The sequence below is a fragment of the Mytilus edulis genome, chromosome 9, assembly GCF_963676685.1.
Source record: "Mytilus edulis chromosome 9, xbMytEdul2.2, whole genome shotgun sequence".
NCBI lineage: Eukaryota > Metazoa > Mollusca > Bivalvia > Mytilida > Mytilidae > Mytilus > Mytilus edulis.
In genome coordinates this window covers 11,513,192-11,530,512 of record NC_092352.1, presented here as the reverse complement: position 1 = coordinate 11,530,512, position 17,321 = coordinate 11,513,192, and the positions used below count along the sequence as shown (strand labels likewise).

At 33.3% G+C, this 17,321-nt stretch overlaps 1 pseudogene; it reads left to right on the top strand.

The window, feature by feature from the left end:
* Positions 1–12,879, top strand: part of LOC139489513 (G-protein coupled receptor GRL101-like) — a 43,229-nt pseudogene extending 30,350 nt beyond the window's left edge.
* The last annotated feature ends 4,442 nt before the right edge of the window (positions 12,880–17,321 follow it).

Below are 17,321 nucleotides of genomic sequence, written 5' to 3'. Positions count from 1 at the left end.
GTCAGATTTGATAACTGGACCAGTTGTTGTGGGTGTTCGTCCTAATCTCCCTGTTGAGGGTGTTACATTATTGCTAGGAAATGATCTAGCTAGGAACAAAGTGGTTGCTGAACCAATTGTTACCAGTGAACCGGTGGTGGAATTTAAATCACCTGAAGATGATGCTGAATTGTATCCAGCTTGTGTTGTTACTAGGGCGATGGCTAGAAAACAACAAAATGAGATTTTGCAAGAAGACAAGTTTGATTACATGGACCTTTCTGACACTTTTATAGCTGACATTGAAGGTCCTGGTAGCTCAGAAAAGGCCATTACAAAACCACCTAGTGTTAACAAGAATGTTATTATGCCATGGCCAGACGTTACCAGCCATTCATTAGACCGAAAGAATTTATTTGAAGAACAACATAAAGACCCTGAGGTTCTTCAGCTCAACCAGAGAGCTCAACCACAGGAGGAAGCAGACAAAGTGGCCGAATGCTATTACCATCAGGACGGCATTTTAATGAGGAAGTGGAGGCCTCCTGATGCTACCCCAGAGGAGGAATGGAGAGTGGTGTACCAAGTGGTGGTGCCTAAAGTTTATAGGCAAGAAATTATTGGTCTTGCCCATGACACCCCCTTGGCTGGACACTTAGGTATAAGGAAGACTTGCCTAAAAATATTGCAACATTTCTACTGGCCCAGACTTAGAAACGATGTTGCAGAATACTGCAAATCATGCCATATATGCCAGGTTGTTGGTAAGCCTAACCAGAAAATACCACCAGCACCTCTTCTGCCTATTCCAGCTTTTGACGAACCTTTCAGCAGAGTTCTAATTGACTGCGTTGGACCTTTACCAAAGACCAAGACTGGAAATGCGTATTTATTGACGATCATGTGTACATCTACCCGCTTTCCTGAAGCTATTCCGCTCAGAAATATCAAGACACCTACTATCGTCAAAGCTTTGATCAAATTTTTCACATTAGTAGGACTTCCTAAGTCTATACAGTCCGACCAGGGATCAAATTTCATGTCAGGTTTATTTCAGCAAGTCGTATACCAGTTAGGGATTGCTCAGTACAGATCAAGTGCTTATCATCCAGAATCTCAAGGTGCCTTAGAACGTTTTCATCAAACATTGAAGAACATGATTAGAACTTTTTGTCTTCAATTTGACAGAGACTGGGATGATGGAGTTCACTTTCTACTTTTTGCGGTTCGAGAGGCTGTTCAAGAATCCCTTGGATTTAGTCCCTTTGAGTTGGTATTTGGTCATACTGTAAGGGGACCGTTAAAATTGATTAAGGAAAAGTGGCTTACTGAACATACTGACTTGAATCTTTTAGACTATGTATCTAGATTTAAAGAAAAATTGTTTACTGCTTGTCAAATTGCTCAGAAAAACTTTAAAAATGTACAGAACAAGATGAAAATATGGTATGATAAAGATGCCAGGGATAGAGTTTTTGAGCCTGGTGATAAGGTACTTGTATTTTTTGCCAGTCCCTGGACATCCTTTACAGGCTAAATATTGTGGTCCTTATACAATAGAGAGTAAAATTAATGATTTGAATTATATTGTAAAAACTCCAGGTCGGCGCAAACAAAGTAGAGTGTGTCATATTAATATGTTAAAACCATATTTTGAGCGTACTAATGTATGTGATAGTAAACCAGTTGCCACTTTAGGCATGGTTCAATTTGAGAACAATCATGACAAACCAGATGTAATTAAACAACCTTTTAGTTCTAAATCTATGGAAGAGACAGTTAGATTGAAAAATTCAGAAATTTTGTCAAATTTAGACTCAAAAGTTGCACATCTGTCTTTTGATCGTAGAGAAGAAATAAAAACTTTGGTATTTTCTTTTAAAAATCTTTTTCCAGATGTGCCAAACAAAACCACTTCTGTTTGTCATGATGTTGATGTAGGAGATGCTTCTCCAATTAAGCAACATCCTTACCGGCTCAATCCACTCAAACTTGAAGTTATGAGAAAAGAAATTAAATATATGCTTGACAATGATATTATTGAGCCGAGTAACAGTGAATGGAGCTCTCCTTGTCTCCTTGTGCCAAAACCAGATAAAACCTATCGTTTCGTGACTGATTTCAGAAAAGTAAATTCAGTCTCAAAATCTGATTCCTATCCGATTCCAAGGATAGACGATTGTATTGACAATATTGGTCAAGCCAAATTTGTGAGTAAATTTGATTTATTGAAAGGTTATTGGCAAGTTCCATTGACACAGAGAGCTCGTGAAATATCAGCTTTTGTTACACCAGATGGCTTATTTCAATATACTGTAATGCCGTTTGGCATGAAAAGTGCACCAGCTACATTTCAAAGAATGATCAATAATGTTATAAAAGATTTAGACTGTTGTTATGCTTATATTGATGATCTTATTGTATGTAGTGATAGATGGGAACAGCATTTAAAACATTTGTATGATACTTTTGATAGATTGTCAAAATCAAATTTGACTGTTAATCTTAGTAAAAGTGAATTTTGTCAGGCCACTGTTGATTATTTAGGGTATACAGTTGGCCAAGGTCAAGTAAAACCTATTATGGCTAAAGTGGGAGCTATTTCCAATTTTCCACCTCCTACAAATAGAAAGCAACTTATGAGATATTTAGGCATGACTGGATTTTACAGAAAATTTTGTTCAAATTTTGCTGCTGTTGTTCAACCATTGACTCATCTTTTACGGAAAGATTCTAAATTTATCTGGAGTGAAAATTGTCAAAAAGCTTTTGAAAATAGCAAATCACTTTTAATTAATAGTCCAGTTCTGATTGCTCCAGACTTTGAAAAACAATTTAAACTTGCCGTTGATGCAAGCGATGTAGGAATAGGAGCTGTTTTATATCAAGAGACAGATGATAATGTTGAAAAACCTATATCATATTTTTCTAAGAAATTAGATAAACATCAGAAAAATTATTCAACTATTGAAAAAGAGTGTTTTGCAATGTTGTCAGCACTTCAAAATTTTGATGTATATTTGAATCCCACTGTATATCCTGTTCTTGTTTGTACTGATCATAATCCTCTCACCTTCATACATAAAATGAGAAACAAGAATCAGAGGTTGACTAGGTGGAGTTTATTGTTACAGGAATATGATGTAATTGTAAAACATATTAAGGGTAAAGATAATGTAATAGCAGATGCTTTATCTAGAGCTTATTAAAACACTTTGTATATACTATGTATTTTTGTTCATTTTATTCATGATAAGTTTTTGTTACACTAAAACTTCTTTTAAGGGGGGAGGTGTTATGATATTGTAATTATTGTATTTATTTATGTTGGCCTGATTTGTGTTGTGTGGCCTGATAGTTGTTTACAGAATAATCTTAGAACTGTGCAGTTTAGAAATCACTGGAACAATTACAGAATGATTGGAACTTTCCAGAATAATCCTAATAAAAGATGAGTTATATAAACTTCTACATTTTACTAGAAACTTCCGTTGTAACTTTCCAGGATGTTCCATTATAGACTGTTCTAGAATCTTCCATGAAAACTATATATATACAGACACTAAAGTTAAACGATCACTCTTGGATTTGGACTTAGACATCGATAGACATTAATATTCATAGCATTTGGATTGACATTTTTATTCTGCAAACAACATCATACTGGATTGTGACCGTAATATTCAGATTGGATTCCGAAAGATATCCGGATACAGACAAAGATAAAAGATTGGACTCATATTTTGACAGTTAAGTTGACAGTAATATTTGTGTAATACTTCTTGTAAACTTTTGTATAATAAATATTGTTAAATTTTATTATTGATTTGTGTCTTTTGTTGGCTACAATTTAAAGGCGATTTCTGGCCGTAACACTATTTTCACTTAACTAGTACACATTTCTATTAAAGGGCGAGGTGAGGTCTTTCTGCTGGTGCTGGATTTTGCCGTTGCGTTGAAGATCCTTTGGTGGTCGAAGATTGTTTTCTGCTCTATGGCCGGGTAGTTGTTTCTTTGGCATATTCCCCATTTGCATTCACAATTTTATCGATAATGTTATTATACATAATTTAATGCATTTGCATTAATTTTGGTGTGAATAAAGACTATCAAGCGGTATGTAAATGTATATTTATATATTTATTAAAGTCATATGAAACCTCAAATTATAAAAAAATATGGATATGTTTTTTTATAACTAAATTGAAGTTTTCATTATACAACTTATGTACATATACTTTTTTCTGAGGAAAATTCTTTAATTTGTCCACATTTAGAAGAAGTTTACTTATTTTTAATTGCTTGCTGCCAGGAAACAATTCGCCGACATATTTTCCGAATGTATAGTGACCTTAGCGTGACACTCCTCGTAAAAATCAGTGATAGCAATACGCATGGATCTGTCATTAGAATAAACAATTATCTGATTGTACATGTTAAACACGTGCTCAATACCCATGCTTTTTGTTGATTGTTTACTACTTCGGCATTAAAACACGGCATTTAATGAGAAGCCATATTTGTTAAATCATGATAGACAGAGAGAGAAAAAAATGACGATTATACGATATGTTTGCGTAAAAAATGATTAAATCGTGCACAGAAGACTAAGTTTATGATATATACATGCATTGGTTCAAGAATTGGATAAACATTATTTTTTCACCAGTCACTCGTTTCATATGACTTTAATAACGAAGATCATGTTATTTTCATTTTCATTTCTTAGGTATACTAGCAATGGCTGGTCAAGTATTTCCGTCCGAAGTTTATTCTTGGGTAGCCGTATTTGTGATGCCACTAAATGCAGCATTGAACCCTTTTCTTTATACGTTTTCAACAATAAAGCAGGTATGTATGCTTAACAATAATCACATTTGCGTAAAGTAAAACGTGATTGATTGGGTATATCAGGAAAAACGATTACTAGTATAGTAACATTATCAAGTCACATATCACACAAAACAGATAGTGAAAACTGAAGGAAGGTTTTATATAATGTTTTAATCATTTATTTTCATTATCTGTATTCTATCTGGAGTATTTGAGTTTCTTGCAGACTGCCCATGATTGTTGGTTGCATGGTATAATGTCCTGTTTGAAATTTCTTCCTATATTCTTGTCTTTTATTTTTTGAAAGACAAGTTGTTGCATATGTTATAGTAAATCTTATTTTCAGTTATGATTAATATTTTTTTAAAATTATACTCCCTCTTTTCGTTCAGTCCATATCATTTGATAACTGGGAAAATTGTGTAGTGAACGAAAGTAATGAGGTTCGACTTCATAAAAAGTATTGAAAGTAAAGTACCGACAGTTAGAAAGTAGACGTGAGAAATCCGAAATGATTTCACACGTGACAACTCACCACTGTCCACCTGCAACTAAAGCATAAGGGAGAAAAGCGGTATGACCAGTAATTAATAAGCTACATTGGCTAACATATCTTTTTAAAACTGGAAATCCATTATGTAAAAGCCTCTTTCATCACTGAAGGGTAAATGGGCAACATGTTTTAAATCATACATGGTTTATAGATTATAGTGTTATACCTTCTAATTGCATATCAAAGAATTTAATTCATAATTACACCTTATTTAAGAATCCTGGATTTTGATTGGTTGATAGCTAGTATATTTTTCACCAGTTTACTGCTATCAAATGAATATCGTTCATTTTTAAACGCCGCCATGGTATTTGCCAAAAGGATATGCCTTTTTTACACTCTCCGTAGGCGGATCCAGGGGGCTCTGGGGGGAGGGGCGACCCCCCCTTCCGTGGGAAAAATTTGGTTGATTATATAGGAAATCATTGAAGCATGACTGAAGCGCCCCCCCCCCCTTAGGTCAGTCAGCGCATCCCCCCCCCCCCCTTTAGGAAAAGTTATGGATACGCCACTGCTCTCTGCCGTAGTATTTGTCAAAAAATACTCTATCCGACTTGACGCTTGTAACGTCACGATCATCAATGTGTTTTTGAACTTTAACATTCGGTTAATTAAACAGATATAGCATGTTCTTGAGGGGTATTTGCGAAAAATACCAGACGTGAGAATGAATTTCCCTCGCCTTACGGCTCGCGAAATTTTACATTCTCTCGACAGGTATTTTTCGCAAATACCCCTCCTTAACATGATATATCTGTTTAAAACCTTACTTTTTCACGGAAGGCTTAGTGCTGAGATCGTGTTTTTGAATGAATCGGTCCACTTTTTTCGATTGAAGATCAGGCTTTTTCGGATGAATTCCAATGCGATCACATTGCTATTATTTTTTTTTTCGACTGTTCATTATATTCTGAATGCTTTTGAACACAGACGACAGAATTTCCCTATAGTATAGTATAAATGACTTGTACCAAGTCAGATTCTATTTATGTTGCCGTAAATTTTGTATAAGTTCAGTGCTTCTGTTGTTCCGTCTTTTGTTTCTACATATAGGTCATGTGTTTCCTTCAGTTTTGGTTTGTAACCCAGATTTGTTTCAGTTCAAAATCGAGCAATTACTATTCGACAGCGGTATACTTCTATTGCCTTTATTTATATTGTCGTGGTTTTTTTTTCGAGAACAACATTTAAAACGTACGGGTATTTCAACACATTTTCTTATAAATAACTGACATTTTCTAGTTTTTGACTGTAATTTTGCGAAGGACAATAAAATATATTCTTAATAAGACACAAAACTTGATTACTTTGTTGATAAAGTTTAACCAATTTCAATTATTGATAACTTTCTGTTCTGAAACTATTTTACAATAACCTTGCTGTATTACGATATATAAATAAGTCAATGATTCCTTTACAAAACGGTCTTTACAGGGACTCATTATCCTTTTAATTGCATCGCATGCTACCTTTGTGTTTACAGTCAATAATATTCAATGATTGATACATATCTAAGTGACGGAAAAAAATAGAAGAAAGAAAATTAAAGAAAAGGAATAAACGATCAAAACAAATCAATACAAACCCCTCGTCCCCCCAAAAAATAACATTGAATTGAAAGGAATATCTAATAGAAATGAAAACAGCACATTATATTTTATTTTCAAATTACTCGAAAAACAACGATCCGAGCCGGACATTACACCTACCTTGGTTTTCTTAATTTTTTAAGTTGATTGTGTATTTGTAGAAACCCGATATTATGGGTAAGATGTCTAGCAAAATATTCCAGATGTCTAAAGTTAAAGACCGACGTAAAGGTAAGATACAAGCTTTATCAGAAAGGATTCAGGAGTCGATTTCACAAAAAAAAACTGACGACTAAGATTAATCGTAAGTCATGAACAATTCAGTATATAGTCGTAAGTTTTTTTGTGAAATCGACTCCAGATACGCGTTTCGACTAAACAAGAATCACCAGTGGCATTTGAGTCCAAACAATGGTCAGCAAAATTAAAAACGAAGTTAAAGAACATTTTTAAGCAGGCAGTAGAAATGTATTATTTTTCTCGGGACTTTATAATTATAATTGATATAGCATATCGGCACTAATGAACTTATCATGGATACCAGGATGAAAACGTTTACTCCAGACACATGTTTTGTCTACATCGGTGATGCTCGAATGAAAAAGTTTTGAAAAGGTTCAATAAAGTGAACTAACGCACCGGAGAGCGAATAAAAAGGCTGTAGATAACTTCAGATGGAAAACGTCATAATCATTAACGAAAATTAACTGATATTGGTATTGGTAATCATTTATTGGTGATTCGACTGTGCATTTCATTTTTCTGTCTTATTTCAAGCATGCTCCTACATTATGTGGTTTGTCCTTAAAGTTTAAAAAAGAGGCTTTACCGTCTTTTTCTTGTGAACAAGTACATATTTTTGATTTGGGTCAGCTGAAGCAAGCCTCTGGGTGCGGGATTTTCTCGATGTATTGAAGACCAATTGGTGGCCTTCTGCTGTTTTCTGCTCTTTGGTCGGGTTGTTTTCACATTCCCCATTCCATTCTCAATTTTAATGATTATTTATTGTGTCCGAATTGTTTCTATCTACTAAAAATGATATACTATTGCAGATTCAACGGATGAAATAAGCATGGCTTCTGTATTTATCAAAAATGCACAGATGCTTCAGACAAGGCACATAACGCTTAGAGAACTGTTTGCTACGCGGAAACTTACCATTAGAGAGAGTATTCGTCTGGTCTCACAACTTACTGCTGCATTAGCATACTTGCATCATCGTTTTTTTACACTTTGCCAACCACTTTCTTTGGATACTTTAATTGTCTTTATGGATAAAAAGGTAATTTTGAGTGTTATCATTGAATAATTTAATTTTGAATGTAACGCGTCTTCTGATTGGCTGACGTTGTTTTATTATCAGCCCATAGACATAATTTAGTCATGTGACCGTGACGTCATCAACGTTTTTTTCATGGTTTTCTACGGTTTAAAATGGAATTTAGAATTAAATTATAAGAAATGACTATAATATTTTTTCTGTCTATTCGAAATGACATTAAAAATGTGGTGCACACTGTTAAATAACCATCTACGCGCGTTATTCAGCGTGCACCAATTTTTTTATGTTATTTCTTCATAGACAGAAAAAATATTACAGTCATTCCTTTAAGATTTTTTGTGTCTTCTATATATTCTTATCATAAATTCTTTGGTGTCAACTCTATAATCTTAAAGGTACACTATCAACACCAAAATTTCATGTAAATTTAGGATATAACCTAATCAGAGTGCTTTAATACGTTCTGAGTGGCGAAATAGTATAACAAAAATACCGAACACCAAGGTAAATACCGAACTCCAAGGTAAATACCGAACATAAAGTAAATACCGAACTCCAAGGTAAATACCGAACACCAAGGTAAATACCGAACTCCAAGGTAAATACCGAACACCAAGGTAAATACCGAACATAAAGTAAATACCGAACTCCAAGGTAAATACCGAACACCAAGGTAAATACCGAACTCCAAGGTAAATACCGAACTCCAAGATAAATACCGAACATAAAGTAAATACCGAACTCCAAGGTAAATACCGAACACAAAGGTAAATACCGAACTCCAAGGTAAATACCGAACACCGAGGTAAATACCGAACATAAAGTAAATACCGAACTCCAATTAAATACCGAACATAAAGTAAATACCGAACTCCAAGATAAATACCGAACACCAAGGTAAATACCGAACTCCAAGGTTAATACCGAACACCAAGGTAAATACCGAACTCCAAGGTAAATACCGAACACCAAGGTAAATACCGAACATAAAGTAAATACCGAACCCCAAGGTAAATACCGAACATAAAGTAAATACCGAACTCCAAGATAAATACCGAACACCAAGGTAAATACCGAACTCCAAGGTAAATACCGAACACCAAGGTAAATACCGAACTCCAAGGTAAATACCGAACACCAAGGTAAATACCGAACATAAAGTAAATACCGAACTCCAAGGTAAATACCGAACATAAAGTAAATACCGAACTCCAAGATAAATACCGAACACCAAGGTAAATACCGAACTCCAAGGTAAATACCGAACACCAAGGTAAATACCGAACTCCAAGGTAAATACCGAACATAAAGTAAATACCGAACTCCAAGGTAAATACCGAACTCCAAGGTAAATACCGAACTCCAAGGTAAATACCGAACACCAAGGTAAATTCAAAAAGTTGAAGTCCATAAAAACTGACAAAATCAAACTTTAACAAATAACGAAACAAGTTGAAAAACTGTTGCCATATTGCTGACATATTGCAGGCATTTTAAGACGAGAAAATGGTGAGATATACATGGTTTTGTAGCTAGCTAAGCATCCCACTTGTATAACAGTTGTGTATAGTTCCGTTGTATTGACAACATTAGGTGAGCAACCCAACCGAACATAAAAGGTTAACGTTGCAATAATTTGACGTTTCGTCCGTCCCCGAGATTATCACCAGCCCAGTAGTCAGCACTTCGGTGTTGACATGAAATATCAATTATATGGTAATTTTTTTCAATTAACTGTTTGCAAAAGTAAGAATTACATGAAATACTAAGATTTGTTGTTATCCCAGGCATAGATTACCTTAGCTGTATTTGGGACAACTTTTAGGAATTTTGGGTCCTCAATGCTCTTCAACTTTATACTTTTGCTTTTAATTATTTTAATCTCAGCGTCACTGATATGAGTCTTATGTAGACGAAACGCGCGTTTGGCGTATCAAAATTATAAGCCTGGTACCTTTGATAAATAGTTGACCAAGCTGCTAAGACTGTGTAAACGAACATCACAGACATACAAAACAACTGACTTAAAAAGTTAAACAAACATACAAATAAATCTATTATAGATTTCAATGTTTCCCTCTGGTTTTACTAGGATTACAGTGAAATACAAATAAATCTATTATAGATTTCAATGTTTCCCTAAGGTTTTACTAGGATTACAGTGAAATACAAATAAATCTGTTATAGATTTCAATGTTTCCCTATGGTTTTACTAGGATTACAGTAACATACAAATAAATCTGTTATAGATTTCAATGTTTCCCTAAGGTTTTACTAGGATTACAGTGAAATACAAATAAATCTGTTATAGATTTCAATGTTTCCCTATGGTTTTGCTTGGATTACAGTGAAATACAAATAAATCTGTTATAGATTTCAATGTTTCCCTATGGTTTTACTAGGATTACAGTGAAATACAAATAAATCTATTATAGCTTTCAATGTTTCCATGAGGTTTTACTAGGATTACAGTGAAATACAAATAAATCTATTATAGATTTCAACGTTTCTTAATGGTTTTACTAGGATTACAGTGAAATACAAATAAATCTGTTATAGATTTGAATGTTTCCCTATGGTTTTACAAGGATTACAGTAACATACAAATAAATCTGTTATAGATTTCAATGTTTCCCTAAGGTTTTACTAGGATCACAGTGAAATACAAATAAATCTGTTATAGATTTCAATGTTTCCCTATGGTTTTACTAGGATTACAGTGAAATACAAATAAATCTATTATAGCTTTCAATGTTTCCATGAGGTTTTACTAGGATTACAGTGAAATACAAATAAATCTGTTATAGATTTCAATGTTTCCCTATGGTTTTACTAGGATTACAGTGAAATACAAATAAATCTGTTATAGATTTCAATGTTTCCCTATGGTTTTACTAGGATTACAGTGAAATATATCTTACATCTATTATAGATTTCAATGTTTCCCTATGGTTTTACTAGGATTACAGTGAAATACAAATAAATGTATTATAGATTTCAATGTTTCCCTATGGTATTACTAGGATTACTGTGAAATATATCTTACATCTATTATAGATTTCAATGTTTCTCTATGGTTTTACTAGGATTACAGTGAAATACAAATAAATCTATTATAGATTTCAATGTTTCCCTAAGGTTTTACTAGGATTACAGTGAAATACAAATAAATCTGTTATAGATTTCAATGTTTCCCTATGGTTTTACTAGGATTACAGTGAAATATATCTTACATCTTATGCAATTCAGATAATATGAATAATGTCATTTTCTATCACAAGTATTTATAATTCAGACCATCGAACGAATAAAGGTGATTTCTGAAATAAACGATATACGAAATGAACTGGATACTGCTGAGGATGTAGAAAACATCGGACAGATAACTAAACTGGTACTGAGGAATACCAGAAAACTGCTAGAAGATGGCCATATGTATTAGCAGAGACATTGTATCATATCTAGCAATGATTTGACAGATTTTAAAATTTATATTTTAAGCTAATGTTCATATTTATGTGTGTAACACGTTTTACATTTTTTTAAATATACTAGTAGTATAAAACCCATTAAAATTATCATTGTTATCAGTGTTAAAATGTGTACTCGCCTCTGGGTTACGTATGATATTTTGTTTTCAGTCTCTTAGCTTCTTACATCACTAACGTCTGACAAATAACTCATTGTTGATCACTCATGCCTTTAAATTTGGTCAAAATATAAATACTATAATATCTAGAGTGTGTTTTACTCAATGAAAAGTATTGTCTGGTCACATTATGAAGTTACGTAGATCTTTATACCAATTTTTGACATTTTTACCTATTATGTCTGTTAGTTTTGTGAGAGATATAGCTAGCTATCAGACCAGATTTAGTCCACTATTTACTACATAAGGAAATTCATATACAAAGTCAGGAAAATGACATTTGTTTTCCATTCGCTTGAAATGCTTGATGTGTTTAAGCTTTTGCTGTTATGGTAATATACTAAGAACGTATCGCAAAATTCAAAAATAATTTTAAATTAGAAAAACATCTTCTATTAGACATTAACAAAAGCTTCATTTCTGAATGGCAAAGTATAGAATAAGTAAAAGCAAATAACCAATAGAAGTTGGCATATATACTAAGACGCGTTTACAACATACAAAATATAGTCCACTAGGGATTAAATTGAAGATGAATTTTATTTTCTCATTAAATGTAAAGCTTTAACTAGAATTTGATACTAGCAGAAATATATAATCTTTTCTGCAATTTAAGTGATATAGTTCAATCTTTGATTATTTGTCTGAAAATGAAACATTTAGTTTCATTTGGAAAAAAAATACATTTTTACTTTACTGTATGTGTAGCTGGAATAAACGATATACATGATACAAACATTCACTTAAGTCAAACATAAAGTTATCATGAACTGTTGTATTGTTAAAGATGAATGTATTATCTTGTTAATATAGTATGAATAACACCTTCCAGTAATATATATATTTATAAAAAAAATGTGATTCGCTTATTATTGAGAAAAATGAGTGAAAGTGTGAGTATTTATTGTTGTATTTGTAGAATTTTGTATGTTGTAAATGACAGCTAGTATCATTCCTGTATTTGAATTCACACCAATAAAATTACTTCATTTTATTTGTTTTATTATTCTGCGAATTAAAAAAAAACAATTTGATAAACAACAACTAGAGGGATGTTATACGACCTTGGCTATTCACAAGGCTCTAGAAAGGTCAGTAAGATAAATTTAAGGTGTAGCACGAAACAACTACACGTACTAACCTAATAATTAAGAAAGGACACTATAGTCAGGTGTAGTCTATACCATAAGTGATCATAAGTTCCTTCTTTGTTTCTTCGTTGTATTCAGGAAGATTACATCCCAAGGGGAAATGTGGCACTGGCCAGTTGTTGATAACCTTAACTCAACTGAGCAATACTTGTTCTCTCATTAAAATTTGAAATCCAGTGTCCTAACCGTATTCTACAGATGGTAGTCTCTAAGTAGTCTTGGTAGTTTTAAGTGAATATGGGTGTATTCTTTCGAAAGGTGTACACAAAGTGTATATCTTTTTATTCATATTGATAGGTTGGACAGGTAGCATTGAGATGTATATTTTGTGCTTCGAATAAATGTTCCAGTACATAGAATTGCTTTATTGGTGCTATCTTGATCTCACCAAGATTAGCTAGTAAACTATTCTAAATGGTATGAGATATACGTCTAGATTGTGGATACAAAGAAATGTCAGTGTTAGTTTGTGACTGCTGTTCGTTTGCAGATAAATTTTCAAAAAGTAAATGTCTCTTTTACCTATACCTCTTCTTTATTCTTTCCTCAAATATCTAGAGTACTACTACTTTTGTAGTGTAGCACGGATAAGCAACTGATTACTGTAAGCAACTGTGTGCATGTGCAGGGATAATTTACAGTGAATATGATCGGTGCACAAACAAGTATTATTTCGCCTATAATAAATTGTTGAAGATACTGGTGTAAAGGATATCAACACAGCCTGGCGTACCCACCACCAATTTACAACGCAACGGCAGTTGGTCTTATCCAAAATGAGCTAAGGCTGCGATCCCAGCTGGGTGTTCAATTAAAACAAAAAACTTGAGGCACTAGTAACTTTAAAATAAATTAATGTCAATTCACTTTTGTACACGTGCAGGAAACTGTTCCATCACCACACTATATACATTTGTACTCCATTTAAGGCACACATGTTATTATGTCAATAATACACTAATCTGTGTATAGTACTTTAAAATTTCATGCACTGTGGCATATACTAAAATCTAAAACACTTTATGTACCACCAAGTTATCAATGTTACAGCATATATAACTCAACTTTCTATTGTTCATTCTAGATTAAACCAATATGCAACATCTTTATTGGTACTTCTCTTAAGTCTCCTTACACTGCACTAGTAGCCTTATAACTCCTACTTCACTAAAAATGCAACAAGTTAAGTTAGGAAGAAAATCAGTAGCTTAACACAATAGTTACTTCATCACTTAAATGGGACATGTAATTCTATTATCTGAGTATAATTTTCCTAATACCTTAATAAAAAAAAAATCCTTTTAAATTCGGGTAAACCTATCTAACTTAATAGAACAACTTAACCATTCATATCAACCCTTAAGTTTTATCCTTACAGACTGAAATATAAGTATTGCAAAGAATATAAGAACACAAGGCTTATACTTAACATTAAATTGTCATGTTAAACCTTAAACTTTTGATTAATAGTAACTTAATAAATTGCTTTATTTTATTTTAATCTATTAAATGATTTTAAATGACATTGCCATCCTAGCTGCCAACTAAATCCAGTATAGAACATCTTTTATGGTGGAAGGCATATACCATTCCTCTTGTTATGGCCTCAATTTTCTCCATAAACAAGAAAGTACTAAACCCCTAACGGGAAGGATTGTGCCTGATGTTCATATGATGAAATCATAATCTTTCAGTCAGTTTAATTGAAGTCTGGAGCTGGCATGTCAGTTAACTGCTAGTAGTCTGTTGTTATTTATGTATTATTGTCATTTTGTTTATTTTCTTTGGTTACATCTTCTGACATCAGACTCGGACTTCTCTTGAACTGAATTTTAATGTGCGTATTGTTATGAGTTTACTTTTCTACATTGGCTAGAGGTATAGGGGGAGGGTTGAGATCTCACAATCATGTTTAACCCCGCCGCATTTTTTCGCCTGTCCCAAGTCAGGAGCCTCTGGCCTTTGTTAGTCTTGTATTATTTTAATTTTAGTTTCTTGTGTACAATTTGGAAATTAGTATGGCGTTCATTATCACTGAACTAGTATATATTTGTTTAGGGGCCAGTTGAAGGACGCCTCCGGGTGCGGGAATTTCTCGCTACATTGAAGACCTGTTGGTGACCTTCTGCTGTTGTTTTTTTTTCTATGGTCGGGTTGTTGTCTCTTTGGCACATTCCCCATTTCCATTCTCAATTTTATGTATTAATACAAGTACACACCCGTGATATTGATGGTCCGTGACTGAATTAAAGTATATATATAACTATGCCTAAGCCTTATTTTAGTAATTGGTATTGTCATCTGATAAAGTCATGTCGATTATAAGATACACAGTTTTCTCTGCTTTCAAATCTTTCTGTTTGAACCCGTCGACCTGGAACTTATCAATTATTGGTAATATTATTTTTTTGGAAAACAAAAGGTCCTGGCTATCCAGGAATGGAGTATTTTTTAATCAACATCATTGTCCTATATTACTTATCTTAGAAAGTCTAACACACCCGTGATATCGCGGGTCCGTGACTGAATTAAAGTATATAACTATGCGCAAGCCTTATTTTAGTAATTTTTTTTATCTGATAAAGTCATGCCGATTATAACATGTATAAGATACACAGTTTTCTCTGCTTTCAAATCTTTCTGTTTGAACCCGTCGAACTGGAACTTATCAATTATTGGTAATATTAATTATTTGGATAACAAAAGGTCCTGGAATGGAGTATTGTCCTATGTTAGTTATAAATAAAGTTGAATTCTTTGATTCACTGTTTTATGTCATGCCCGCTAACAAATTGAAAACGGTTCCTATATACACCTTATTTTTAGTCCAGATTTTTAGTATTCGTATTGTTATCTTAGAAAGTCTTACTGATTAAAATACTACAATAGGTAACAATTTGACAATGATTGAATTTAGTAGTGTCAACCCTGTGATTATGATCCGTGTATATAGAATTATCCTAAATACACCGTTTGGTGGTGCACCTGTTAGATGGGGAACGTACAGATAAGGTAATAGGTAACAGGTGAATATACTATTGGTATCGGTATCGGACTCGACCCGGAACTTCTTAATTATTGGCAATATTAATTACGTGGAAAACAAAAGGGCCTGGAGTAGTGTAATTTTTAATCTACACCTTTGTACTATATTAGTTATATATAAAGACGAATTCTTTGATTCGTCGTTTTTACGTGATGACGGCTGACAAATTTGACCTCGTAATTTTAGTATTATAGATAGGAACTTGTGAACTAGAGACATCCAAAATCACTCTCAATAGCATTGAATTTTTTGAGAAAACTAGATTTCCTGTTTCATGATTAAAGTCATAAGGCAGAGTTCTTAGCTTTGAAATAAACGGACTCCTCACAGAATCTGTACTAGTACATTTTAGCAAGAAATGTTCAGTATCTTTGATATCATCCATACACAACGGACATATCACACTTATTTCATACTTGTTAAATCTACTACGATTTGATTGCAGTGTAAACACTCCTGTAAGTAATCTAGCTTTAACATTAGCTTTCATAATAGAAATAGAGTTAAGTCCTGTGTTGGCCCAAACGTTATGAACAGTTCCACAATTCATGGACATGGGATGCAAAAAGCGAACAGTAGACTTTCCTTCTGCCATATTCGTTATCTTCTGTCTCCAAAATGTTTCTATTCTCTTTTTCACATAATTTTTCCAGCTTTCTCTATTTGGAATCGAATTTGAAATGTCAAAAATAGATTCAAATTGATACAATGAGAGTATATCGTTCACATATATAAACCAGCTATGAGAGGTGTTATCCTTCAGCATATCTAAGTTGTCTAATACAAATCTCCTTCTCTATATCATTGTTTCGCACAATGTTGCCAAAGTTTACTAAAATTTGTCTATGTAAAAACGCTTGGCATCTGGCCAGACAGAATATATATTGCTGCATCAGCGGTTCGTTCAGGCAAGTTTTGCAGAATTTTAAGTTGTGATTTGTGAAAAAAGTTCAATTCATCCAATTCCTTTCTGCTAAGTGTTACACAGTCTAATCCAAAAATTAATCGTGGGCGAACATATGTATTCCTATTATTTTTATGATTATTTGTTGGTAATCATCTTTCAGATGTCTATGTTGGATGATTATACATGTATAGTAGATTTGCTACTCGTTCAAGGAGATTTGGTTCAGGAGTTTTTAGACCATATTGCCTTTTAAAACCTTTTCAAGATTTTCAATTTTTTGGTAAGATGGAGTTTAAGAACTTTTACAAGAATCCGTTTGGGAATTTCTGTTT